We start from the raw sequence: 27656 nt of genomic DNA on the forward strand, positions 1-27656 counted from the left end.
GAGAAAATTTAGTCTTTTTCTTAGAAATTAAATGTACCTAGTACTTCTCCCAGACTTATTGGTACAACTATATGTGTACGTGAAAACGCAGCGGAGAAATCAAAGTACAGTATTCAAGTTAGGCGGCCTTAGTGAATGGCAATGTAAGATGGCCGCCAGTGGCTTCACTTCTCCCACCGGAGAGTAGCAGCATTGACAGTCCATTTAAATGTAGGTCCGTGCTTGTAGCATAGACCTTTTCGCCATGACACCACACATACATTTGGGTGGAAGAAGACAGAACCTTCCACCAGTAAAAAAAACAAAAAAACTTACACGTTATATGACCAAGGCAGAGCGGTTGAGAAAAAAACAAACAAAAAAAAAAACAAGGTAAGTGGCCTCAATGATGATTTCAGCCTTCTTCTCTATAGCAGTTCGTTTGAATGTGCCAAGTGTCAGTTGAAAATAAGATGCTATGTGAAGTAAACTGCTTGAAAGGGAGACCCAATGCCAGCTGCAATTTACAATTCAACGGGTACATTGACCAAAAATTGATGTGGTGGTGGAAATGCAGACATAGTTAAACAGGACCACTGAGGGACTGGCTAATTAACTGACTTTTCTGTTGCTCAGACTAATGGCGCAGGCGTGCTCTTTTTTTTTTTTTTTTTTACGGTGAAAAGGTAGCACTGACATTAGCTAGCAATTTCGATGGATTCACTGTGATTGTTAGGAATTAAATCGAGAAGAAACTAAACCTTTTAGAAAATATCTGTTGGTGCAACCCCAAGAACATAATTTTGTCATTGTTTTCCATTCAGGTCAGCATTCTGCCACCTAGAAGTACCTTTGTGCCAATTGTTTACAAACATTATGAAAATGCTCATTCCCCCATGTTTTCTGCTAACCTGTGTGTCATTAGTCTGAGGGGAATTTAGTTACTTCCTTGGTTCATTGTTGGGCATATGATGTTTCTATGCTGTGACCGTAATTGTTTTTGTTCAGGCCCGTTTTACTGAAATCTTGATCATATTGGTGTCACTAAAATGCAGTTATCAATGACTTATTCAGGCACATCTAATAAGCAGTTAAACTAAAGTGAAAATTAATAAAGTATATTAAAGCAAAAACAATGCTGTCAACAGAAACAGAGCAATCTTGAGGTTACCTACCTTCCGGCCAAAATAAACAGTATTTAATGTTTAATATGTTTGCTGGTGTGCTGTCACTGCCCAATGCTTTCAGGTCATACCTGGGTTGTTTACCTGTGTTTTGACGCGTGTGCATGCTGGTGTCAGTAAATGTAAATGCTGTAAAATGTGATTTTATAATTGTATATGAAGACCTACAGTACTTTTGGTGGGTTGGGGGTGAAGATAGGTCACTATGAGACAATCGATCTATCAATCAAGTGTACATATTTATTTATTTATTTATTTTCACTTGAAGAAAATACTTGACGGAGAAACTTTGACTTAGAACCTTGAGCGAGCTGGATGCTGAGAGACCTTGACATACTGACAAAAATGTCAATGCTCAATTCTATATGACAGAATAAAGGCCTATATGACAAAATAAGAGTGATACAGTAGTATAGCAACTGCATAGAAACTGGCAACCTCACAATCACACAGGAAAAATAGAGGACCATAACAACACGATGACCCCATGAGCCAACCCAAAACAAAGTCACAACACTACCGCCCAGCTATTCTCCACAAACTTATGTATGATAATTATGTGTGTTGCTAATATAAATGAGAAAACCCTGGTTGGGGAATGATTCAGTAGTTTGAGAAGAAGGATTTTAATTCTGTCCCTGCCTCAGACTACATTCAAGTGTCCTTCAGCTGAGCAGTGACCCCATAATGGCTCCTGATGAGTGCTGTGACACCTGAGTGACAGTGTCCACCATCAGTATGTGACTTTGAGTGCACCGGTATGCTTTCAGAAGGACGTAAACAAAACACAAAATTATCTAAAAGCTCACGTTGCTGAATATGATCGCTGATTATCCTAGCTAGCTAGTTAAGGCTGATACTGCATATAAGCACACATCACTAGGAAAAAATCATATTAGATCACTCTTTCCTTATGCAAACCTTGGTATCTTCGTGTGCTGACTGCCAAGCGCCATTAGATCTGGTTATTAATCTCACAAGCATTGAATGAATAATGTGTCTGCAATTAATTTTCTTTTCACATAAGGGTTCACTTTTTCAAAAACCTTTTCACTAGAGAAATGCCCACCCACACACATAGCAATACGAGGACGTTTGCAGTCGAGCAGCAGGCTAGAACAATTTTGTCCATGGCCTCTGACTGATCAGTAATGTGTTCTGTTGTCAGGTTAAACTTTTGTGGTTACACCAAGGAATAACGGCAGCGGAAAACACAGAAGGGCAGGAAATCAAGTTGAATGAATGAATGAACGAATGAAGTAAAAAAAAAATACAGGAAAAAGACAAACAGAAATTAATCAACAAAATTGGATGGTGGCAGTGTTTCCCATTTACATGACAATATTTTGATTACAATTTGATGTTATTCTGCCTTTATTTTTATATTCCACCATTTTTTTTGCTGCACTACTGCTTCTACATTTCTCGACCGATTTAAAACATTCTAACTTAAACCTATTTAAAAAATTCACACTTCACGAGCTATTATTTTTCTCATTCCTAACTTTCACAGTTTTCCCACAATTCAATATTTTGCACCCCAAAAATCCACATTTATTTTGAATGGGACATTTATTAAATCACCCTGTGATCAAGTTGCATCATTACCCAAATTCCCACATAGAAAACAATTCCACATTCTTCACCTTTTACATTGCAAATGTTTCACCAACAAAATTACCCACTCATTTCTAGGTAATGGGTTCGAGTTGGGGATATCATTCAATATCATTCCGTATCATTCAATAGCATTCAACATACATTCACATTTCAACAGCATTCCACCTCATTCATTATCGTTTGTTTTTTGTCATTCGGCATTTCAGCATTTATACAAATATGACTTACTTTACTAATATTTAGCAACACATCGAGCTGGCATCAGGTCCAAATCTCATAAGTCACAATTTGGTAAAATTCATATAAAAAATACAAACAAAAATCTGTGCTATCGATCATTCCATTCCACACACGTGGGTGTTCTTTTTACACATTTTCCAAACTAATGATTGAAATTGACTCTCTTTAAGGATGGAATGTTTAATGGTTTTACAAACATGCCATTTTTGGGGTCTCCTAAAAAGTGACCATTTTGGCGGTACAAGGTTTCATCCCAACGCCAGCGATATGAACATTCAAATAGATATACGACAGATGAAGTTCAGTATCTTAATCTATGCGCTTTTCTCATTAGGGTTGCAGGTGAGTTGGAGCTGATCCCATTTGACTTTTGATGAGACTGGGTACACTAGACTAGTCGGCAAAAAAATATTTATATATAATTAACCATTACTGAATTCCACAAATTACTCTTTTTGAGTGGGGAAAATAGAAGAAAAGAACTGATCTTGCAACAATTAAGAAAAACGAATGTACATTAGGGACAACTTTAGAGAGCAAAGAGCTAAAGAGAATAGCAGTGAGTAGAAAAAGGGAGGGGCGGCAAAGCTCTTTGAAGGCTGCATAAAGACTACTTGCATTTATGCATATACTCCGTGGAAAGGGAGAGGGGGTGTTTTCACTTGGACACAGCAAGGATAGCATATTAGGAAATCATTCCTCTTAGCCAATGGTTTGGAGAGAGACGCAGATGTCATTTGGCTGAGTAGTAGCACCTCCTCGAGCCAGTACATCCTTTTCAGTGTAACGCAGCGCTGTGTGAGAGCATTACTGCCACTGCTCTCTCCTTTCTCGCTCTCTTTTTTTCTGTCTTGTTGCCCACTGACACTTTCTTTCTCTCTTTTTCAGCAGCTCCTCCTGCTCCTTCCCTCCCTCCCTCTCGCTCTCCTTGCCTCCTCTCCATCCTCTCCTTCTCGGATGCTGTCCCACTTGCAGAGATATGATCTGTTACAAACAGCAGCAGCAACAGCGGCATCACCAAGAGCCCAGGTAAGACCTTTTTGTGATTTATTCACTTTGCGCTGAGGTGGCGCAACACTAGAAAGCTCATTGCTCACTGGCCAGTGTGCACAAATTGATTTCTCTGTGTTGCTCTGCGCTGTTTTGCTGTGATGAATTTGATGTTAAGCTCTGAGGGACAGTGCGAGGTAAGTTGTTTCATTCCTTTGGTGGAGGGTCCGAGTATGGCTTATGAAGTGCGGCGATGACAACTGCAGCAATCTTGTTTGAATTGTATGAGAGGGGAGGATGAGAAGTGCCTTCAGAATTGTAGGAAGGACGGACAGTAACATGCTGTAAATCAGCATCATCAAAGCTGCTGCATGGAAGGGACTTCTGACTTGTGAGAGCTTGATCAGCAGGTGTTGAGTGGACTCTTGCCATTTGAAAACATATCTTACGCTGGCAAAAAAAAGAAGAAGAAAAAGCTATGAAGTTAGAAACGAAGCCTACTTTAATTCAATGTGACTTTACATTCATTTATCCAGAGATAAAACCGTGCACAGTCTGCATGGTGCACAATTTGACTTTCCTCTGTGCACATTTGAATGGCTCATCTCTGGATTGTAAATGGCACTAGGGAGAACTGGTGAAAATAAAGAGGTGGGGGGGGGGGGGGAGCAGAGGAGACACGTGTGCAGTCAAAATGACACCGAGTGTAAATCGGTCTGCACGGAACATTAACTCTTCCGGTTTGAGAAACAGGATGATTAGATGATTAGAAGTCCACTGTTGTGTGACACAGGGAAAGGTTAGGCCATGACAGAGGTGACATTGCTATTCAGCATTTATCAAAACGGTTGGTGATAGGATTTGGATTTTGGAATAACTTCAATTTGCATTTCTCCTATTATGCTTCTCATTAAAAGTCATTTAAACTTAGTCACGTTTAAATGAAAAACAGGGCATCTGGAATCCTCAAAATCCTCCACGAAATTCACGGTGTCACTTGACTAATGTGGTCTTGGTGGGCCAGTCCGCCGGCTGTAATGCCTCCAATTTATCTGGGAGACCCTGGAAGATAGTTTTTGCAATAATGATTAATGTGAACATTATTGGTTTGATTAAAGGTGGTCTTTGCTGATAACGAATCTGTGAAACCACGCTCTTGTAATGTTCCCCTGGCTTCCGTATACTAATACACACTGATGCATGAAAATGAAACCTGCAAATGGCTGAGAGCAAAGTTACATTAAGTCTCATAAGTAATACAGCGGTGCTCTTATATTTCATTCATGACAGACTTTATAGTGCTCTTTTAGACTGCGGGCAGAAATGAGAGAAATAGCTTTGTGATGTTAAAAGACGGTTGTTGAGGTGAGACAAAAAGCAGACAATGGAATAATCTGGATTGAAGTATTTTCTTTACTTAACTTCCAGTGAACACATTTTTTACCACAGTGTTATAGCTTGGATGATGATACAACGCCCACTGCACAAGAAACTTGTAAAAACTCACTGGTTGTTATTTTGTACCAATATACATTGGTTTCCGAGTCGTTGGTCTACCGTTCTTGTAGTTTGCCATGGGATGTTAAATCTCATGGGTGGAAATAGTATTTCGATTCATTTCTATTTCCTCTTCCGTTATCGTCATTTCTTCAATCCGAACAAAACTGAAATCGTCAGTCTTTTATTTTATTTTAACCACACTACACCTCATCACTTTGTCTACACTATTTTAGGACCGATTGACATAGTTGGAAATTTCATCAGTCCGTCAATTAGCAACAAAATAGTCGTCCTTAAGTGACGGGCTGACTTACGTACTTGACCCAGTTAGTGACGATTACACTGACGGATGAAAGTTTCTTACCATACTGACGGAATGCTTTTTTTTTTTTTTTATTTTTTTTTATTTTTTTTTATAAAAGAGATAGTGTTGATATTGTACCATCTTCCCCTGTAGATAGATCAACTCCACTCCCTTATTAGTGGGATATATTGTGGTTGTCCCAAACCCAGCATTTCTTTTTGTATCCCACACACACACCATCCTTCAACAGCACTCAGCTTCCACAGATGGATATGCGACATACTCGAAACTGTCTCATTGCAATAAATAAAACAATCGTCTCTTTGAGGGAAAGGGAGCCGTCTCAGCTACTCGCCCGTTGCAGTCTTTGTCATTAACCCAGCACTCAGCAAGGGACCCAGAAAAATATCAGAGTTTTGAGGAAATTAGAGCCGGAGAGACGGGGAAAGCTGGTGCCTTTTCAGTCCGCTGAGGGTTCTCATGCTGACAGCTCCACTCTGTCTTTTTTTTTCTGGCTGGTTGTGAGCTGCCCCAGGTGTGACAGGCAGCCAGGGTAATGGGGGACGTTTGACAGATGCATATTTCCAACCTTGAATGCTTCATATAAAGAAGATAGACGGCATGAATTCAGGCTCAGCGTGGGACAAACTGTTGGGTTGTGAATCACTCGAATGAGTAGCCCGCCTCGATGTTCGATTGATCTGACGTGAATCTCACAACCCTTCCACGTTACTAATTGCATCCCAGCTTGATTATTGATTGAATACTGTGGCTGTATCAAACTACTTCAGGCTGTGTGTTACTCTTACAGCAGAGCTTTTCACTGTATTGAATCACCAGAATCAGTTTATTTAAAAGATTCGTTTGAAAGATTCATTCTCTGACTTGACATGAATCAGCCCTTTGGTTCATGTTCACTCTGTATCGCGTTCACAGACAATTGTACGGTTACCAGCGAGAGATGCAACTTTACTTTGAGTGGACATACCCATCGGTTCATGGAATGTTGCCAATCAAAACAATTGTTCTCAAATGACACAACACTAGAGCAAGGTAATGCCCTTTTCACACTGTTTAGCAGGGCACAGCATTGGCGGGCGGCACGGGAAGAGGACTTATGCCGCAATGGGAAGGCGCCTTGAATTGGAAAATTAGAGTAGCGGCGTTGTGACCAAAAAAATGTGAGTTTACAATTAATATACGACTTTTTGAAAAGTAACGCCACGATCAGTTGTCCTCAACTGCAAGGCCACTTTTCATAGGGAATCCAGGGTTAGTAAAAACCCTGCTACAGGTTAACTTTAGCCGCAGGTGCTTCTACTTAAACGGTGAAGACAAGCTCATTTACCTGCCAGGTGAGTAGAAGCATCCGTGGCTAAAGTCAATCTTTGCCACTGTTTTTACTTTCTGGACTTGATCATCAGTCTGAAAGAAGCTTTACTAAAAAATAAAAACCAGGAGCATCCGCATGTGCCTCTGTACACGTTCAGGGCATGTGGTTTGGTAGCAAAAAAAGCTGAAAATGAATAAAAACACAAACATCTTTGAAAAGCTTCTTTGGTCAAATGGTGAGACAGAAAAAGAGTATCAAGAAAAATAAATCTGCATTTCAGAGACAAGCTTAGCAGTCCTACTTCAAATATGGAATTATCACTGTAAGTGATTCTCACACTCTTTTAATATGTGGCAACTGTCTCAAACCGCCCCCCTCCCCAAAAAAAAAATTAAATAATAAAAATCACTGAGTTCCTTGCTTCCGTTTCAAACATCATGTCTTTCTGAAGACGGTACTTCATTGTCTCCCATTACATTCTGATCGTGCTTATTAAAGAGAAGCACAGAGCTCTCACTAATTACATTCAGTGTAATGGTGCATTGTAATTTTGACGATTTGTTTCTATGCTGGTCCATCAAAATATTGCTTTATGTGAAACCGGACCATGGCGCAAACATGTTGAGGACCACTACCATGGATCATTGCATGACAGCAACACTGGTGAATCAGAGACTTTTAACTCATTCACTCCCATATTTTCACTGAAGCAACCCCCCTTTGCTCCCTGCTGTTTTACTGGGTTTTGACTGATTTTGCAAGGCCCACAGACTATCATGTTCTATTGCTATAAAAAAAACATGGAAACTACCAAAATAAAGATCAGTCTCTTCATTCATCCTGAAAAAAAGTACATTTGCAGCAATTGGCATTCAAATTTAGCTAAGTTTCATCATTATTCACAAATCTGTTGAAAACGCTTTGGAAAAGAGCTTGTTGCAACATGAACCTATACTCTGCTGCCACCTGCTGGCTGTTTTTGTAATCATTACCATTGCTTTAAGCGACCTCTTCAGGTCAGAGGCTGCATCAAAGTCTGCTGTATGCGCTAGCATGCGAAAAAAAAAACATTTAAAAAAGAACGTATAAATATGTTTTTGGGACCATCACAATATTTCAAATAGAACATTTTTATACGTTTTTGGGAGCAAATGAGTTAAAAAGATTCAATATTTAATAGTCTGTGCCTTTCACACAGGACACCATTTCTGGAGGATTAATACCGAGACGGAATCAAACTGCGACAATTGCTTTCAATAGCATAGTGTGAGCAAAGTGAGTGGTGGGTCTCTGACATGTTTTCTGATACTACCCAGCAAATTGCTGGGTCGGCTTCATCCCCTCAATTCTGTGTGGAACCTTTCAGACATTGACACAGGAAAATCTGGGACAAAGTCAGCTTTGGTGTGAATCTGACAGTAATTAGTTTTCTTACTTCCTGGTTTTGACATTTTTTTTCTATTACTCTTCTATTCAATGTCAATCAAAAGACTCTTTGAGTTGAGCTTATTATGATAATTATTACAGGGGTACCTTATGAGTGCACCACCTTAGGAGGTTTTGTATTTATAAGCCGTCGCTTGGTCCATTATTTTTGCTCTGTTGCTCGGTCTGAGCTTCAAATATCTTGCCGCTCGAGTGAAGTGAAACACAATGGAGCAATTGAATGGGCCAAACAGTCAAACACACAAATAGAAAATGACCTATGCGTGATCCTATTTCAACTGGTCGCACAATTCCTGCAGCAGCCATTCAGGCCTCATGCCTCGTCTCGGCATCCGGCGTTAGGACTCTGATTTTGGTCGTTTCTCTGAATGGCCCGGTAAAGCCCATAGTGCTTGGCGTTATGGTTCTCCAACAAACGGGCCAGTCCTAGTGCCTCCATAGACTCCTGACTAAGACACCTGCGCGCCTTGGCTCCCTGCACTTCGGTGCTTCACAGTCCACCATACAAACCACGAACAGTAACAGCATTGGAATTACCGGTGATCTGTCTAAGAAGTCCCCACCCCCTACAAATAACGATGGAATATGGGCATTAGCTTCCCAGAAATTAAATGTTTGTCTAGTGTGATTTAATTTCCACAGCCGCTTGGAGAAATTGTACTAGTGTGTGAGACTTTATGTGCAGATTAATCTTTTTATAAAGCTATCTGGCCACATTAGCGGGAGCCAAGGAAAGGAGATTATATTGCATTTTGTATAGTAGAGCACAGTATGTCTTTGCTAACACACTGCATATGGCAGCGAATCTGTTCAAAGAACTTCCTCTTGCAACAGATGTGTCCATTGCCGGCTTCTATTAAGATTTGAAACCACTGCCCCTTTTGGGGCAGCTGGTAAAACTTTAGCCAAATGCTAAAATCCATGGGGTATTTCTCGTAATGTCACGAGGCAAAGCCACAATTGCACATGCATAAGTCAATGCTTCGTGGCATTAAGGGAAAAAATGCAACGTCTTTAGCATTTAACCTAAGTGTTACAAATATGTTCGACTTGGGTCGGTCCTTCCGAGCACCGATTCACGTAAAATCAAACAGTGCCATGTTTCGGTTCTGAAGCACGTCTTTCAAAGTTGTGACGGCGCGGGAGTGGAAGAGATTTTCGGGTTTTGGAAACGAGCGAGATTTTTGCGGCACCAAGCCAAAAAAATACAGTTTCTGAAGTACGGGTGCATTCTGACAATGCACGCCTGAGAGGGAGTTGTCGGCGGCGTCCTCGCTGTATGAGGAGCCCGCCCACGTCTTCCCCCTCCGATTGAATCATGCTGGAAGGCAAACGGCTTCACCATCGTTAAGGTGTATAGACATTAAAATTTGGATATACTACTGGTGACCATATTTAAGTTAGCAAAAGATTGTGGGCAAAATGTAGCGAGCATTACAGACCACATCGGGTACATTCAAATAATTAATTTGAACCCATTATTCTCTTTGTTCATGTCATGTCCTCTTCCAACTGTCATTTTTATTTATTTATATTTGAGTCTATTGTGGGTTAAAACTTCGAGCTCATAGCGCTGCAGGATTTACGTTCTTGAAAAACAACTGCACAAGATAACATCACTTATTATTCATTTATAGATTTACTATTTACTGTTGTTCATTGCACAGAACTTTGATTCACGCTTTGTTTTTTGTAATATTAAATTATGTTTATTAATTATACTTCAGTAATTGTAAAATCTTAAATCTTTATTTTTACTGGTTAATTTCAATGAAATTGTATTTTATTTTTTATTTGTCAAACTTTATATATTGAAAGGTAATTGTTAATTATTTTTTTTTTAAGATTTTACTATTAAACAATGATGAACATGTACTACCACCAAAATTAATAAATACAATTTAACGAATAAAAAATAAATAAAAAGAGAGAGTACAAAATTACCAAAAATTGGTACCGTTGAGTACCGGTATCGATTCCCAAGTACTGAATATTGGAACAGTACTGGTTCAAATGTGAAAGGTACCCATCCCTAACGTTGGAACAACTTTATCAATACGTTTAAGTGACTTTAATACATTTGAGCAACTTTACCAATATGTTTGAATGACTTTATAATGACGTTTGAATGACTTTGCATTACGTTCTAACAACAACTTTGCAGTGCGTTCGAATAACGAACGACTTTGCTGAACACTCGAATGACTTGGCTGTATGTTCACTGCAGTACACAATCAGGATTTTTGGCCTGATCAGCGAGTTTTGATAGAAAAGCTAACCAATCACTGATTCAATCAAATGATAGAGCAATATATCGACCTAAGAACTTTTAAAATTTACTCTACAGTCAACCGCTGCATTCACAGGAGATAGGGTCTGGCCTGGCCCACTAATAGCAAAAACCCGTGTATAATTGACAGCAATTGAAATGCCCGGGAATAAATGAATAAACCTGAAAATGTATTCCCCAAAAAACGCATATATATATATATATATATATATATATATATATATATATATATATATATTTATAAAGTTACAATTCCAAATAAGCTAGAAACTTTTGAACATTTCCGAGTCATAATTATGCCGTTGTTTGCATTTTTCTGTCTGCAGTCAGCCCACATGAGCAAATGCCATTATACAAAAGGCCATTATACCCTTGAATAGTTTCCTATCACCCATGCAATCATTAAAGAGAGAGCATTCTGATAATCATTTTCACTCAATTTAACTTTGATAATGTTTTCTAATAGCGTAAACATTCCTTGAAAACCTCTATTAATCAAATTACATATGCATATTCTTTTGACTGCTGCTTGGCTGATTCTGGATGACCTTGTTTATTAGCAGCACCAAAATTACATGGATTCGCACTGTTCTCTTAAATTATGATTCGTTTATAGACTACAAACAACCCCTCAAAAGTAAACTGAAAAATGATTACCTTGGGGCTAAAAAAAAAAATAAAAAATCATCTTTCTGCAAAAAAGGTATTTAATATTAAATTCCACTCGGGGCTCTCTGCTGATATCAACTTGCTTGCAGCGTGAATAGAGCAAGAGGAGGCAACGTGAGTGTGTCGTGTGTGTGTGTGTGTGTGTGTGTGTGTGTGAGTGAGTGGTACAGGTTACATTTCCCTCATGGTGCTGCTTATATGAGCTTTTAATTCATATTCATATTTGGGAGACCCAGCCCGGCTTGGCAGAAGCAAAGAACGGCACTGAAGCGTTGCATTACTTCATCTGTGATAACTTAAACAGTTATTCTAATAAAAACCTTTATTATGTTTTAATTGGGGTTTTTTAAATGCACGTGATCTTAATATTAAGTAGGGCATGTCCCGTGGATTTCTCCACAATCCAAATGCCAACAATCTTAGCGAGCTTGTGTTTGGTAAAATACGGAATGGAGTGCATTTTTATTATGCATTTTCATCATAATGCAAAATGCTTGCTACATTGAGCAATATTGTGACGCGTTTTGTTGTTGACAGATGAAATGCTCTGGATGAAAGGGAATGCACTGCTTTCCTAAAATGTTCTTTTTTAGGGGGAGGGAAGTGTCAGCATGGATTTGTTGTGACATCCTCTTCATCGGTGGCATGACCAGAATACTGAAACCCCAATGTGGTTTCAAGCTAACATTTTGGGAGCATGATTCATCACCTGGAGTCACCTTTCCCAAGAAATGTGTGTCAGGTTAGGTTAATTTAAAAAATGTATAAATACTGATTGAATGTTGCTTTGTTTTGCACATGTGCTTGTTAAGTGGTTTTAACTGGGAGAGGAGGGAGAAGATGATACAGGTCATTTTCAAAATCCTCCAAAGTCCAGATGCCTGATTTAGCTCCGCCTCTTAAAGGCAACTCCAACCTGTCTATTTCCGTTTGCTCTGCTTCTGTTTGCTACTTTTATGCCCAGTTGTTAAACACGTTTTTTTGCATCAGGGATTGACACCTCATCAGTCACACCTTCCGTGCCTTATTGGTTGTTTTTCTTCAAGTGCAGTGGTTTAAAAAAAAAAAATCTTATTAGAGGTGCGAAGATGGGGCTAGAGAGGGCTGAATTTTTCACAGATCATTTTCCGCATGTACTACTGTCAGGTCACACTGACAGTTAATAGATATGACAAAAAGTGATTTTTTTTTCTCTCTCTCTCTCCTTTTTTGGGGGTTCTAGTTCCAGCTGGGAGGAAAATCCTGGCTCTTATGCTTAGCACTGCCACTGTATGGTGTTCTTTTGGTGCATAATATTTGATACGGCTCTTGTAGCTCTGACAGACAGGTGTAGATTGCACTTGCCACTTCACATATAGCAAGTACTAGCCTATATCTTTCTGAAAGAAAGAACATTTGATATGTTGGTTTAATATTCAGAACAATATGAACCTGAACCATGAATAAATGGGAGATGTTCCCTTCTGTATGTACCTCTATTATTGATTTTAAATAAATAAATAACAACAATAGTTTCCAGTCATTATTTAGACAAAAGAATAGTGGCGCCCGCTTTTGGAACACAAGCACGTTTGTCAGCCTTTTGAATTTGTTGACCTCCCGCACCCAAGCAGTTTTCAATTACAATAACCGCCCTGCCCCTCTCGGAATACAAAAGTACGGCTTCAGCATGCCTTATCTCGGGGGTCCTTGTCAAGCAGCCGCCTTATTTGTCTGTCGCTCCTTCCATCTGGCCACGTGGGTTATTCTTTGGGAGTTAGTCAGATGCAAGGCACTTGAAGAGGCTGTCGCAAATCCCAGGCACAGGACTGTCAGCTTGCTGGCCTTTTGCTTAGATCTCCTTCTTCCATCACCCCTATTAACTCTGGATCACTGGCTATATTCACTAAATCTTCCCTCCAGTAATAGAATTAGTGTTACGCTTTCCCCCCCCGATGGTGGCTCTCTTTTTTTTTTTCTAGTTGCCCATCCAGATCTCCTTCTTCCGTTGACATTTTCCTTTTTGTTATTCTCCTGCTGTCTTTTAGATGTCAGCAGTAATTACATCTAATGAGAAAAGAAAGGAGTAGTTCACCTGAAGAGAACACATGACCTCTGGCAAAAATATACAGTTCCAGCTTTTGATGTCATGGAAATGTGCAGCTGCAGTCGGTCGGGGCGGGCTTAATGCACCGCTTTGAAATTCAGCAACCACCTTTTTGTGTTCTATACATTTAGAAACAGAGGATATTTTACATGATTGCATGCCATAAATAACAGTACATTAAAAGTGCAGTCTGATTTGGTAAAGTCGAGAGCGTGTCATCCCGGCGAAGTCGCCTTTTGAAGAAACACGTTATTTAAAGTGATTCACTTTTCAATGCAACTATCGCTCCTTGTCGGACTTGCTGTGATAAGACGCCACAAATGGGATTTTACATTTTAAAGCTCTTTTTGAATACTGACCACTTGGCAGTAAGTTACTATCTCGCTTCTGCAAATCCTTGTAGGTATTTTAATGAATATTTAAAGCTCATGTATTATTGCAGCATTCAGAAATGGATCAAGGCTGTTAAATAAAAACATATATAATATTCTCATATTCTGATCGTTTATCTCTTTGGCTTACCCATTCATGACAGGTGTTTAAAAAAAAAAGGGTTTGAAGTTGGTCTTCTAACATGATTTTCTCTTTTTAACAGAACACAAGAAATGTCAAAGTATACCAAAGTTGTTTCTCTTTTTTCTTCTCAAGTGAAACTTCTTTTTCTTGTTCTCAGCCATATGTCAGTTCAGTGCTCAACATTAATTGGCATAATCAAAAAGATTTTGGATACATTGATTTAATTTTTTCTGTAATGCTATACTACAAATGCAAGTATGCATACGAGAATTCTCTGATGTGTTCCCGCCATGATTAGCTAATTACTCATTTAAGCTGAATTGACATCCACATTTTATGTAAACAAACACCCATGTACAGCTAAATGCTTTTCAACAACCCTCACATTTAATGACATTGGAAAAAACATTCTATATAATTTGAGTATTTAATGTAGTGAAATTCACTGTAGCTAAAGTAATAACCAACTGTTGACTTTCTAATTAGTGTTGTTTTTGCTGTTCTGTGTTCTCCATGGGTCTCAAGGGATATAGTTTTGATTAACATTCAAGACTCGAATTGTACTTTTTTTTTCTTCTTTTTGCGGTGCAGTTTTGAGAATCAATGACTTCATTTGAAGCACACCTCTTTAATTTTGTGGATCAATCTGATTATCTTTTTTTATATAATAAATCATTTGTAGAGCAGCAAACTATTTTCTTGTCTTGAAGCAAAGCTAAATTGACTTTAAAAAAGAAGTAAGTAGTAATTTAAAGAACATTTATGTGCTAAAGTCAAAATCAAAATTGTGAAAAAAAAATCACATGGCTGGTATTATGGATATTTTGTACAATATTATAAAATATTTAACCTTATATGCCACTCCTCCTGGCGGATGTAAACTGTAACGGAACTTAAATAATTACCGGTTCTGATTCTGTTTAGCGAGTATGAGTTTCTCTCCAGAGTCCAGATACTTCGATGTTCGTTGCTTTAAGGCAGTTCCAACCAGACTTCCGCGAAAACTGAACTTGATCAACCAAGCAGTTACTGTTATCCCAATTACATGTCATTCTTGGGTTAGCTTAGCAACTAGCATGGTTTCTCCAACTTTCTTTATCATTCCTTCGTGAAAATGATGCATGTCAGAAGGGTAGCTTATTTGCCACCACAGAGATGATGGTTACTGACTTCGGAGCGACTCCACAACATGTTTAGCCAAATTAGTAGTTAGTCGAAGCTTGATGCTGGCTAGATGGTGTGGCTTAAGTAGCATCGAGCTTTCCTCGACCTCCAACCACCCGTGGTAGAGAACGCACGAGCATCTAGCCAAGTGAAGCTTTTGGGGATGTCTTGGCGGTTGGTTCTCAATTTTGCTATTCATTGTGCTTTGATGAGCCACAAAAATGCTAATTTAGCGAAAACACTTATTAAACCTTGATTTTGTTTGTTTCGTTTGTTAGTTGCAGGATTACACTGATGCTTCATAACTGATTTTTCTTCACTTTGTAGATGTATAAGAATTAAGCAAAATCATCAGGCAAGCAAACAAACAACTCCTAGGAATCGAATTACTGGGATCGGGGTCACAAAAAGAGAAGTCAAGTTGTTGCCGGGTTGCATGTTACAGCAGACTTAGAAATTAAAACTTCCTAATTTTGTTGGAATTTAGATGTTCCTGGGGTTGGTGAAAGGTAATGTCTGGTCGGTGCTGGATTTCACTTTCCTTTCTTTTCTTTGATCCTTCCTCGGGTCTCCTGACAACCTCACGACTCTAGCTGGATTCTGAAGTATTTGGTTTAGGTAAACGGTATGGGATTTTTAATAGGTTTTAGGTGAACTAATGAGTACACACTCACACGCACGCACACACACATACACACGCATATGCACATACTCATGCACATACAAAATAAAAATTATAAAATAAAATTTAAAAAAAAGAGAGCAATGATGATGACATGTCGAATCGGTAAAATTACCGAATGAATACTGAGCTCTCAAAAAAAGAAGAAAAAAAAAGAGGAATTAAAACTCCAAACTCAAATGCAAACATACAATATACTGTAGCTAGCATGTTATCTTATCCATTGAACAACTCTGACATCCCCACATTAAAATGTATACCGCAAGATGTTGGTTCAGGGGACCGGACTTTTCAATGTAAACATGTCAAGTGTGAAAATGTTATACATTTGGTACCCATCCAGTAGGAGTCAGTGGAAGATTATTTTGTGAGTTAAATTCAGCAGCACAAAGTTGAGAAAGAACTATTTCAGTAAAGTCTTGGCAACCTGCCTCCTCAGAAAGCAGAACTGAAAGACACAGCTACTTTGAATCTTCAAATGGAGGATATTTGGATGTTTCGTGTGCAACGAAACCTTCTGCCGCTTTTGGATACGGATGCCAGATCAACGATCATTCTGTCGTGATGGGCAGTCAAGGGGTGAAAGGCTCATGACATTTCAATAAAGGCACATTTTCCCTGTATGTCCTAACAGCAGGTGTATAGGAATCAGCGTGCCAAGTCTTACTTGCGTCTATTCCTTACTCCGTACAAATGTTGCCAATTTGAAAACACTCCCGACTTCTGCGCCTGGCGCACCACAGGAGGGGATCCCATGGCGGTTAATTATTTCATTATGCTCCAACCTGGAGCCGTAGGTGACTTCTTTCTCCATCCTCATTTCCAGTGCCATTATATACCGTTTCTCAGCTTGTTTCCATCCAATTAGGACAGACTGTGTGCTTTCAGACAATTGGATAATAGCTGGAGCTGGCTGGTTGCTCGTGTTGTCGCTGAATGTCCTGGCTCAAAGCCAGGCCCTAGTAACACATGGCCAAGTGCCAGGTCAGAATGTTTGTGGATTTGGCGTATTAAATACTGTAGGTGGAAGAACCTTTGAAAAGTAACACTTACTAAACGAGGCAAATTACAGCATGTATCTGCAATGGGCTCTTTGCACATAATGTCCCGCATTTCCAAAATCAGCCTTTTTAAAAATGGTGTTATTCTATATACACCATATATACAGGGCTTGCCCAAGTCTGGTGGTCTGGTACAGATTGGGAAGAAAATTTGGCCTGGGAAAATATTCGCCAACAGGTTGCGGACGACCCTCAGAGTCATATTAGACGTTCATCAGCGGGGAAGGCAGTGCACACTTATTTTTCCGTTGACGGTGGGGGGGCTGGATGCTTAGCCTGACGGGGAGGAAGGGGGGCAAAAAAAGGCTAATAAAGCACTCAGGGGAACCCTGGTTATGTATGTATTTAAGTTCTTAGAGTGTCAAAGACAAATATTGGACTCCATTTTCGTAGACAGGCGCTCGTGCACTCGGCGTAAGAACGGGCACATCGTCATTTCCACGCCGGGGCAAGTCTAGTCTACTGTGTTTGGGACCGTGTTAGGCTTCACTGGGTTCCGGTGGGCAGAGCTGCCATGCCCCGGGCGCATCTGGCAATTTGGTGACGGAACGAAGACTGTGCTTAGGGTAAAACCGGATACATCTTCATTTTCGTGCTGGGAGAAGTCTAGTTTAGCATTGTTAGAAATTTTTATTATTATTATTTATCTATTATTCTCAAAGTCTATATTATGTTACTAAATTATCCCCAAACGCATCCAATTGCGTGTTTGTTTGTTTCTTCAAAAAGAAAACCAAATAAAAGGCTCACAAAGGCTTTTAGCATTTTGTCAATTTTTATCTTCCAATGTTCAGCAAGAACACAATTTCAGGATCCTGGGCTGTCATCTCCGCAAGCAATTGAGAGAGGAGAGCACCTTTTCCCCCCCATCGTGAATGCCTTTTGTAGTCTGTGTTGTGGTCAAGTTGACTGATCACTGAAGGCGAATTGACCCGTGCATACTGGGTCAGGGTTCCATGAATTGCATAGTCTGATGGGGAGGACTTGCTTCTTGCTCAAACTAATTATTTGGATCTTCTGCCGTTTACTTTTTTTTTGCCCTCGATAATAAAAAAAAAAAATTGTACAAGTGAGCACAGCAACCCGCCCAAAGTCTGTTTTATGTAAACAATTTTGGTGGCCGATTGTTAATTCTGCAGAACGGTGATTGAAGTGATCAATAATCAACGTTTTAGAGACACATCATGGACTGCTATTAAAAATATAAGTAATAATATGCCCATATTCCAACAGTCTGATTGTAGAATTTGGTAGACATGCTACGCCTCGCTGGCATCTTGCAATTTGGTGACAGTGTTCATATTAGACTAGGTAAAACCAGGTCTAAATTGTGGTGTAATGCGATTTTGGCGGATTCGAATGAGGCACAGACAGATTTAAAAAAAAAGACAGTGTTGTCTATTTGAGCTTGATGACAATAGTTCCATACAGTAGGCATATAACAAGAAAGAAGCACGCAATTTCAGAATTATGAAACGTACAAAAAGGCGACCTATTAGTTTAGAATCTTGTCTTGCTGAAAACAGTTTATGTTGGGTTTTGCTTATTTATGCGAGGGATTATGTTACGATAGGATTAACCTGACAAAAGAAAATTACACATTGCATTAGACTGTACTTTGCACACTACAAAGTAGTTTTCACACTAATCAGTTCTGACTACACCGTAACATGATTTGGGCTTTTATTTTAATTTTATTTTTGTATTTTTTTTTTTACTCTGTCACTGTCAAATTTCCCTGACACAACATAACAAGATTGTGGACAAATCGGATTATTTCGCACATGGCTATTATCTACCTAATGGATTCCATTTTCACAGTGATCATATTACAAACACCACCTATGTTTTAGCAAATGGTTCTCTGGCCACATTGGTGTTCTATTGGAAAAACAATTCCCAGTAGGGCCATTTAGTCAGGAAAGGCATATATATATCCCTTGCAATGATTTTGTGTGGAATCTCCGAGTACTTCCTGGTAGTTTCCTCTTCATCCACATGCTTATTTAGTAAATTGAATACTCTGAATTGCCCATGGGTGTGAACGTGAGTGTAAATAATTGCTTTCTATATGTGAATTCGGATTGACTGACCTCTTGTTCGAAGTCAGCTGGGATAGGCTCCAGGTCACCTTCGACCTTAAAGTGCTTTAGAAAATGGATTGATGGAATTCCCAGTAGCTCTGTAGGGAAATGTACCAATAATACTTTTGGGCAAATATTTGTTTTTCAGCTACACCTTATGAACTGCGCCAGACAGCTTTATGCCAACCGGCACTGAATTACACCACTTTGACTATATGGATTTGAATGTTTTAATTATTCCCATGATCAAAAGGAACTACTGATTTATTCATAATTGACATGAATGTATCCCAAGGGGTGTTGCTTGGTTACAAAGTCAGATGTGAAATGTTCAGGCAGTTAGGCTCAATGTAATAATGGCCACTGCGCAAATGCACCATTCTGATTTGATGCACGCAGCATGGCGTTATGTTGGAGTATTCACTCAACATTTATTATAGATCGAACCTTCACATTATTTTCACATTTCTCAGTTTTTAAGCAGGCCCATTTTTTTTTTTCATTAAAAAAAAGTGCATTATTTGGGTACAGCTCTTTCAAGTGCTTATCTTTCAATTGCAGTGAGAGGTGGCCAAAGTGTAGCAGGAAATCATTATTTTTTTGTGTTGCTGTCTTCGAGTATTGGCTGATTTTAATCACTGTCTTACCAGAGCCAGGGAACATTCAGACAGGCGTGTAGAAGCTACAGATGGTATGTGAATTTAGATTAGCGAGTCTATTGATTGTGGTTTAGGTTCACTATAATTGGCTAGAGAGACCACTGGCATTTAATGTGACGAGCAAGTTATACACTTGACTCATTTATTAGTTCTTCAAATTTATAGGAACATATTTACTGAATGTATCAGACTGAGTTATGGATCGTCATAATAACTGAAATGAATATCAATTACTATCTGCAAGCTGACAGACAATATTGGCTCGTGTGTCAGTCTGCTGAATGGATATGATCACGCTCTAAACTCTTATTAACAATACGTTAAGGGGTTAGCTTGTTATTGATTGCAAGGAGACACAACACTGCCGTTTTTTTTTTTTTTAATCGTTAGATCAAAAACAAGGTAGACTTTTTTTTTGTTTCCACTACGTAATTTTAATTCAGTTTAAAAGCCATGCCGTAGCAAATAGTCTCTCTCTATCTCTCTCCCCCCATAATATAACTAATATTACTATTGCTAACATTATTTAAATGTACTGAGCCACGTACAGTAGTTGTGAAACTCTTCTTCGTTTGTGTTGCTATGGCTCAAGTGGATTAGTGGCATTTCAATTGATTTGAGAGACATGTTTTGAGTTAAGAGTGTGTTGATGAAACAAATAAATGGTTCGGTGGCAGGCTGTAAATTACACACCTAGGCCTTTGCCACTTTGATTGACACTTTTTAATAGTATCAGCTTAATGCAGGTGGTAGAGTGAAGCCCAGGTTGATCCTGATGCGGCATCATCGAAATGTGAACGACATGTTAATTTCCTTGGCAAATGCTCCATGGCAACAGCGTCATTGTTTGAACGGATAAATGAGGTGATATTATGAAAGGTTGCATAACATTAGATTAAAAAGCCTAAACAATGAAGAACATGTTATTAATTAAATTAAACCATCGCAATACCGTAACTATAGAACCCATAAACAATGCATAGGAAAGTAGAATAAACACACTCTTTTCAATGATGAGCATATTATGTAGCCATAATAATTGCCATTAATAAAGTATGGCTTTTAAAAACAATTACCACCGTTCAACCAGTGCCTGAGCCGGGGCATAAATTTAGGTCAACAGGCATACGAGTTTCTTTTTCTTTTTTTTTATGTTTAGGTAATTAAAAATAAAAAAGAGATGATAAACGTACCTGTTCAGCATTAATGTTGGTAATTCTGCGTTACTTTTGGGGGCTAGTAGTAGTAGTAATATGTCAAATTGCAAATTCCCCTTTGAGTCATATTCTCATATACAACCAAGGAGGAAAAAAATAAGAGACCACCATGTTTTCTACAATTTCTTGGTCGTTTTAATGTCTGGTGCCACTAAGTGTATCAAGTGGTTAACTGTCACAAAAGAAAACATGGAAGGACTCAACTAAAAGCACCGTTTTTGGCTGTTCAATGTGAAAGCTATTTGGGTAAGAATTTGTGAAGTGACTGGTTATTATCAAGAAACCCTTTGGAAAACGTCTCAATCAGCTCTTAAATTCAACTCTTATATCAGCTGTTTTTGTCGTCATTGATGTATTTGTCCAAACAAATGTACCTTTTAGCTGTACTACTGTGAACTATTTCAAATGAACAGGAAATTGAAGGAACAAGAGTGGCATGTTATTATTTTTTTTTCATGGCTGTATGTAGTTTAGTCATGCATTTTATTTAATTTCGCCACATCTATATTTTACTACTCCCAACTGCATTTTAGAATGCATGTCAGAAATGATAAGTGGTTGCTGGAAGGATGTTGCCATACACAGTACTTGTTGAGGAAAGTTTAAGAACTGCACGATGAAGTTTTCCAGGGAACTTGACTATAAGGTCATTGGGGTGCTGATGTCCAAAGTAACCCACACAGTGCTCCAGGTGGTGAGTAACACAGGGGCCTAACAAAGCTCATGGGGATCCAATAATTGGTTCCTAGAATTACAACCTTAGGGCACAAAAAATGATAAAGATTCCCATAACATGTCAGTACGAAGGATTTCAAAGGGGGAAAAAAAGCCCATCAATGATGATTGGTTTCACACAGATATGACCCTTACTGACTCAATACGATATTGGAGCACAATGGCGCCGTGTGCATGGTTTGAGGACCGCCTCATTCAGAACACAGTCCATGTTTAACAGATGCTACTCCGAGCCTCTGTTTGCCCATTCAAATGTGCTTATTTAAATGTTACAATAGAGAAAGTAAATACTCAATTGTTTTGATTGTTGACATTTAGATGCGTCAGATGCTCGAAAATCCTCTGGAGCTCAGTCACCTGTATGTCAATTCTATAAACAAGCAGCATGCTCACTCTCTCGTGCTTTTCAGAATGTAGGCGCAAAAAGATTCATTATGACAGTTTGCATTTCTTGAGTTGATAATCAACTCCATTATAACGTGAGTTACTACTGAAAATGAAAGTGACGGGGATTTCTAAAATACTGTACTTCCTGTATTGCAACAACTTTTTCTGGATCATCAGCTTTGGTCACGGTTACAATGACACAATATTATAGCATATTAGTATAACAATGCTAAAATTGTATGATCTCACTCTTGCTCCTGTTCTGTCCTGCAACGTTTTTAAAAAGAATTTGCAACATAAAAAATGATCACCATGTCCTACAGGAAGCTCCATCCTTTGCAGCGGGAACAATAAAAAGGAGTTATTTCAAAGTGTAATAGGATCAGGACATTTTTATCTGAAGTCTTTATCAGCTGATTAACTAATGCATTGTTTCTTGTCTTGATGTAGGTGAGTTGTTTCAGTTGCCTGGGGTCAAGTAGGTCAAGTCAAGGTGAGATCCAATCAGGCCAACGGTGCTGTTGAAGGCTGGCTGGTGCCCATGTAATTACACTGCTGGTAAAGTTTTCTGATAAGGTCTGGGCATTGTTAGGGGCTTTAATCTTGTTGGCACAAATGTATCGTTGCACATTTTTCATGTTAATGATGTTGTCAGGATTGGGTTTTGCGTCACACGCTCAAAGTTTCAAGGTGACTTTTTTCACAACATGGGTGGTGCAAAAAAAACAAAAACATTATGTGACAGATGGGTGTCTATTGTGTGTGTGGGGGGGAAAAAACAACCTTGCTTTTAATTATCAGCTTTCAGCTTTCATTTTTCACACGACTTAACAATGTACAGTATTGAATATCTGTTTTAATAGAGGTCAATTTAGAGAATAATTTTCTATACATGACAGGACATTTTGTACTGCTGGAGGAATTATTTTTCTTAAATACACACAACTCACTATTATTCTCTCTCTAGTAAGGTAGACTCCATTCATCTTTAAAATGGTATGACAATGTTAGGTCAACTTATTATTTTTCTGTTTAATGAATAAGATTTGTGCAGAACATGTTGAAAAAGAAATTCATCTTTTTTTATTTATTTACAGCTATAAACATTTTTTTTTTAAACAATTATTCTGTCAATCCATTTATCATGAAGCATGTATGGCTCTTCTGACAGGGAGACAAAGGGTGTTATCACATTGCGACCAAACAGAACCTACCAGACAATCACTGGGCACATACAGCATATGACCCGTTTTCATTGTACCGGTTCTACCCCTAAACTGCCTGGTTCCGCCCTGTGTGGCCGCTTTTCTATTACTGTTTTTTGGCCCCCCTCAATGGAAATTTCCCTTAAAACATTTTCTAACCTGGCTTTAGAAAGTAGGTCGAGCATGGACGTGATGCCACTGCCGTCTGATTGGCCGACAGTTTAGAAGCATTTCTTTAGCGATGCGGCAAGAAACTCCACTGTACATGCCCATTTCCTGGTTTTATTAGAGCGAGAGACAACTGTCCACCCACCAAATCGTTATATAACAATAGGTTACTTGACCAAATTTACAATTTCATATGTACAGCGGCTTGAAAAAAGCATTCATACCCCATGAGTTTTTCAACATTTTGGGCATGGTACGACCACAAACATAAATATATTTCATTGAAATTTGATGTGAAAGTTGAACACAAAATAGCACACACTCATGAAGTGAAAGTGACCAGGGCGTTCTGGAACCTGAAATGGAAAAGCGCCTACAGAAACAACCATTCGCACTCGCATCACTGAGAGGGAACTGAACTGCCTACAAGGAAGTCAGGCGAATAAACCACAATAACATCAGGGACTCCAGAGGCATTCATTTAACATTAATATGTTCATTTAATCGTTTTTGTGGTTGTACATTTGGTCACGCTGAAAGGTGGTCTTAATATTTTGTCCCTCTCATGAAACTTTATCATGCAACTAAAATCTGTAAAATGTTTAGATGGCACATTTGCAATTTTAAAAGGGGCAAATAAAACTGAAATGAACCTCCTATAATAATTTATCATAAACATATCAATAAAGTGAGGAAAGCGGCTTAAATTAGATTTTGCTGCACATGGAATTGAATGACCCATTTGGCAAATATCAGGAATATTTGTAACTAGCTCTTGCATGCTGGGAAAGCTCCATGCTGTTCAGGTCAAGGCTCTCACTCCTTGGTTTTAAGGCACATAGAGCTGGTGTGTTGTGCCCCCTTGTGCATCGGTGTGTTTGATTGTGGCTCAAGTTTTTCCTCGCTTTGCCCCCTGTCTGAGACTTTCATCGAATTACCACCATGTGGACCCAGCAGCTGCTCCTTCTGCTCTCAGCAGGCCGTTGTCGTTAATTGAAGTGTAATGCGCTCAACAGCAGGGAAGGTCAGACACAGCTTTCTGCTGATGCACTGCTCCTGTCAGAATCTAAATACAACCCACCTCGAAGTAATAATTGCAGCAGAGGATTGTACATTACATGTCATATATCTCACTCAAATGGTACTCCTTCAGGTTTAATTTCATTTTTGCAAATCCAATTACCTAAACCCATTAAAAGCATTTATGACTTAAAACATGTTTGGGGTTTCTTACAGTCTTAATTGCCTCAGCGCGGTGCACACTTTTGAGAAGGTGATGCACAGTGAACGTTGTCCGTTTAATTAGCTAAAATATCAACATCAATGGTGCAAGTTTGCAGAATAATGAGACATTTCATTGTAATAATGGTAATCATTGACGGCTCAGTGGTGGGTACCACACCAGAAGTAGTTTCTGGGTTCTTTAGTCTTTGTCAGGGGCCTGTTTCCGGGTTAATAGTGGACTCCCAAAGACACTATACAGGTTGATGGAAAGTTTCTTTTTAAAAGGGGGCACAGAAGAAACTGTCTTTGAAAGTGGTAAATAGATGAGTCTTGAGTGCTTTTTTTTTATTTTTATTAAAGTGGAGCGAAATGAAGAGTCATGGATGTGTGAGTTCCAAAGGGTGGGAGGCCCCGTCCTCGGAAAGATTTGTGCTTGGGCCTGATGGGAGGAGACAGGAGCGGGTGTGAGTGGGGGTGTGTTGATGGAGAAGCTCAATCAGGTTGGGTGGGGCCACGTTAGAGTGCTTTTTAGGTGAAAATGATTTTGAAATTGATCCTCTGAGGGATGAGGAGCCAGGGGATCATGGATCCCTGCGAGAAAGTATACAGCAGAGTTCTGGTTGAATTGGAGCTTTATTCTTTTTTATGTTTTTTGAAGGGAGACAGTAGAGACTGCGGCAGGAGTCCAGACAGAACGTGAAGGTGTGTATGATGTTTGCAGCCTGGGGAGGAGAGAGATTGGTGGAGGCGGGCAATGATCTTACGTCTCTGACCTAAAAGGCAATCATTGTAAGGTGTTTGACATGCTGGTTAAGGAGGAGGTTCTGCTGAAAATAATTTGACCTGTATGACCTTTTGGAGCCATCAGTTTTGAAGGTGAAGCTGTGGTTGTCCAGCTCCAACCCAGTTTAGTTTGAGGAACTTGACTTAAAGGCAGGATTTTCCTCCTGAGATGAAGTTTGACAGAGTTGAGTGTGGAGGACATCACTGGCGAAGCAAAGCAGATTATCTAAGTGGGTAGACACTGGAAGAATACGAGGGTGCCATGACTAAACTTTGGGGGATACCTTGGCCGAGAGGGACAATGGGGTGACTATAGATATTGACTTAGTTATGTCTGTCAAGATATGATTGGACCTATGCCAGTGATTTTATTGCAGTTAGCAGTGGCTAGGAGGTTAAGCCCGTCTCCCATTGAGGGGAGAACACTTGGGACGCTAACGAATGTTGATTTGACGTCAGGGTTTGTTCAAGGTCGCAGCATTTCTTAAATGTTCTCTAAACAGTCTTAATGGTCTTTCTTGTCTGATGTGAAATCAACATTCACTAGCGTTGCAAATGTTCACCTCTCGGTAGGATACGGGTTTTAAGGTTGTTGGCGCCAGAGGAGAGCTGTTTCATTGTTGAGATTGACTGGATTGTAAAGCGCTGTTCATTGGTAGAGAGATGGTCGTGTTAGTAGTTTAGAGAATAGTCATAAGTTTGAAGTTGTTTGGAGATTCAACGTTGGTTTCAGTGGTTGTGACGGAAGCAAGGTTGAGAGATAAGGGAATGATGAGGAAAATAGTGTCTGGGGAAACTAAAAAAATGGTTGGAAAATCCAGGTCCATAAAGTAAAAACCCTGCCACAGATTGGCTTTAGCCACAGGTGCATCTACTCAACTGGCAGGTAAACAAGCTTGTCTCTACACGTCAAGTAGAAGCACCAGTGCCTAAAGCCAACATTTTCAGGGTTTTTACTTTCTGGACCTGGATTCCCCCACTCTGGGTGGCGGGATAATGGTTGGCCGTGGTGGTTGTGGTTGTTCTCGATATTGTCAATTTTGGTTTGGAAAACCAATACGAAGCAAGCATAGTTGTCAGAGTTTGTGTGTTCAACCTGTGCTTTTGTGCATTTATGATTTTTAAAAGGGGCAAAGAAAATGAAACGAGTGTCTAGAGTAATTCAAACTAAGTGTATCAATTAGGCGATAAAGGAGCCACAAATTAGATTTTGTTGAACATGAAATTGAATTACCCATTTGGCAATGATCAGTGATATTTACAGCGAGCACTTAAATGCTGTAAAAAGCCCCATAGGGTCCAGATCATGGCTCTCACACTGAGTCGGTATGTTGTGTCCCCTTGTGTTTCGATGCGTTTGACTGCGGGATCAGTTTTATTTTTTCCTTCACTCTTCGTCCTGTCTGAGAATTTCATTGAATTACCAACATGTGGACCCAACAGCTGTTCCTTCAGCTCTCAGTGGGCTACCAAATATTGCAGGGAAGGGTGTAACATTCTAGCCAGTCATTTACCACAAACATTTGAGTACACCTGGTTTAATTTGATTTCTGTGAAATTTGTGAATCCAAATAAAATCCCATTTAAAAGCATCCATAACTCAAAGCATGCTGTCCTGAAAAAAGGGGCCTGAAGGGAGAAACCCTCAGAAACAGGAATTAACCTTGCCGTTCCAATACTTTTGAGGGGTACAGTACATTCAGGTCATTGCTGTCAGTTTTGGGAGTTGAAAAATGACATCAATATTAAGGTTGGTACCTTTTTATTGCAGGCGTTATTTCGCTAGTGGATTCATTTTGTCTCCTTGCCGAAGCATACCATGAGGTGTTGCTCTCATGAAATGTTGCTGGGGCTGCACTGTTAAAGCACATCTTGTGAAATATTGATGTTGCGACGGGTGCGCTGGTTGAAGTTAAATGAGATTGTGTAGTGTAGATGTAGATGGCGAATGTGTGCGTTTATACTTTTCAAGGCTCATCTGATGCTGTTGTATGATACAGTGGCGCATTTAAAGGTGCCACACTGACATGTTCAATAAACATGTCCAGTTGTTGTTTTTTTGTTTGCCACAGACCTTTAACTCCCAACAAACAAACAAAAACCTTGATGACAGCATTTGCTGGCAAAAAT

The 27656-nt window shown here is 39.3% G+C and overlaps 1 protein-coding gene across 2 annotated transcripts in view; it reads left to right on the top strand.

Moving 5' to 3' along the window:
• The first annotated feature begins 256 nt into the window (after nucleotides 1-256).
• The window catches only part of thsd7ba (thrombospondin, type I, domain containing 7Ba), a 154007-nt gene continuing 126607 nt past the window's right edge, over nucleotides 257-27656 (top strand). Inside the window, exons 1-2 of one of the 2 annotated variants that reach the window (XM_086091736.1) lie at nucleotides 257-372; nucleotides 3912-4052. The gene's annotated coding sequence lies outside the window, so the exon portion shown is untranslated. Of the gene's footprint in view, nucleotides 373-3748; nucleotides 4053-27656 lie in introns of those variants that run through there. The other variant, XM_086091735.1, reaches the window with a different exon arrangement.

Source organism: Leptonotus elevatus, chromosome 12 (genome assembly GCF_054856555.1).
Source record: "Leptonotus elevatus isolate MCC_2025b chromosome 12, RoL_Lele_1.0, whole genome shotgun sequence".
NCBI classification, from domain to species: Eukaryota; Metazoa; Chordata; class Actinopteri; order Syngnathiformes; family Syngnathidae; genus Leptonotus; species Leptonotus elevatus.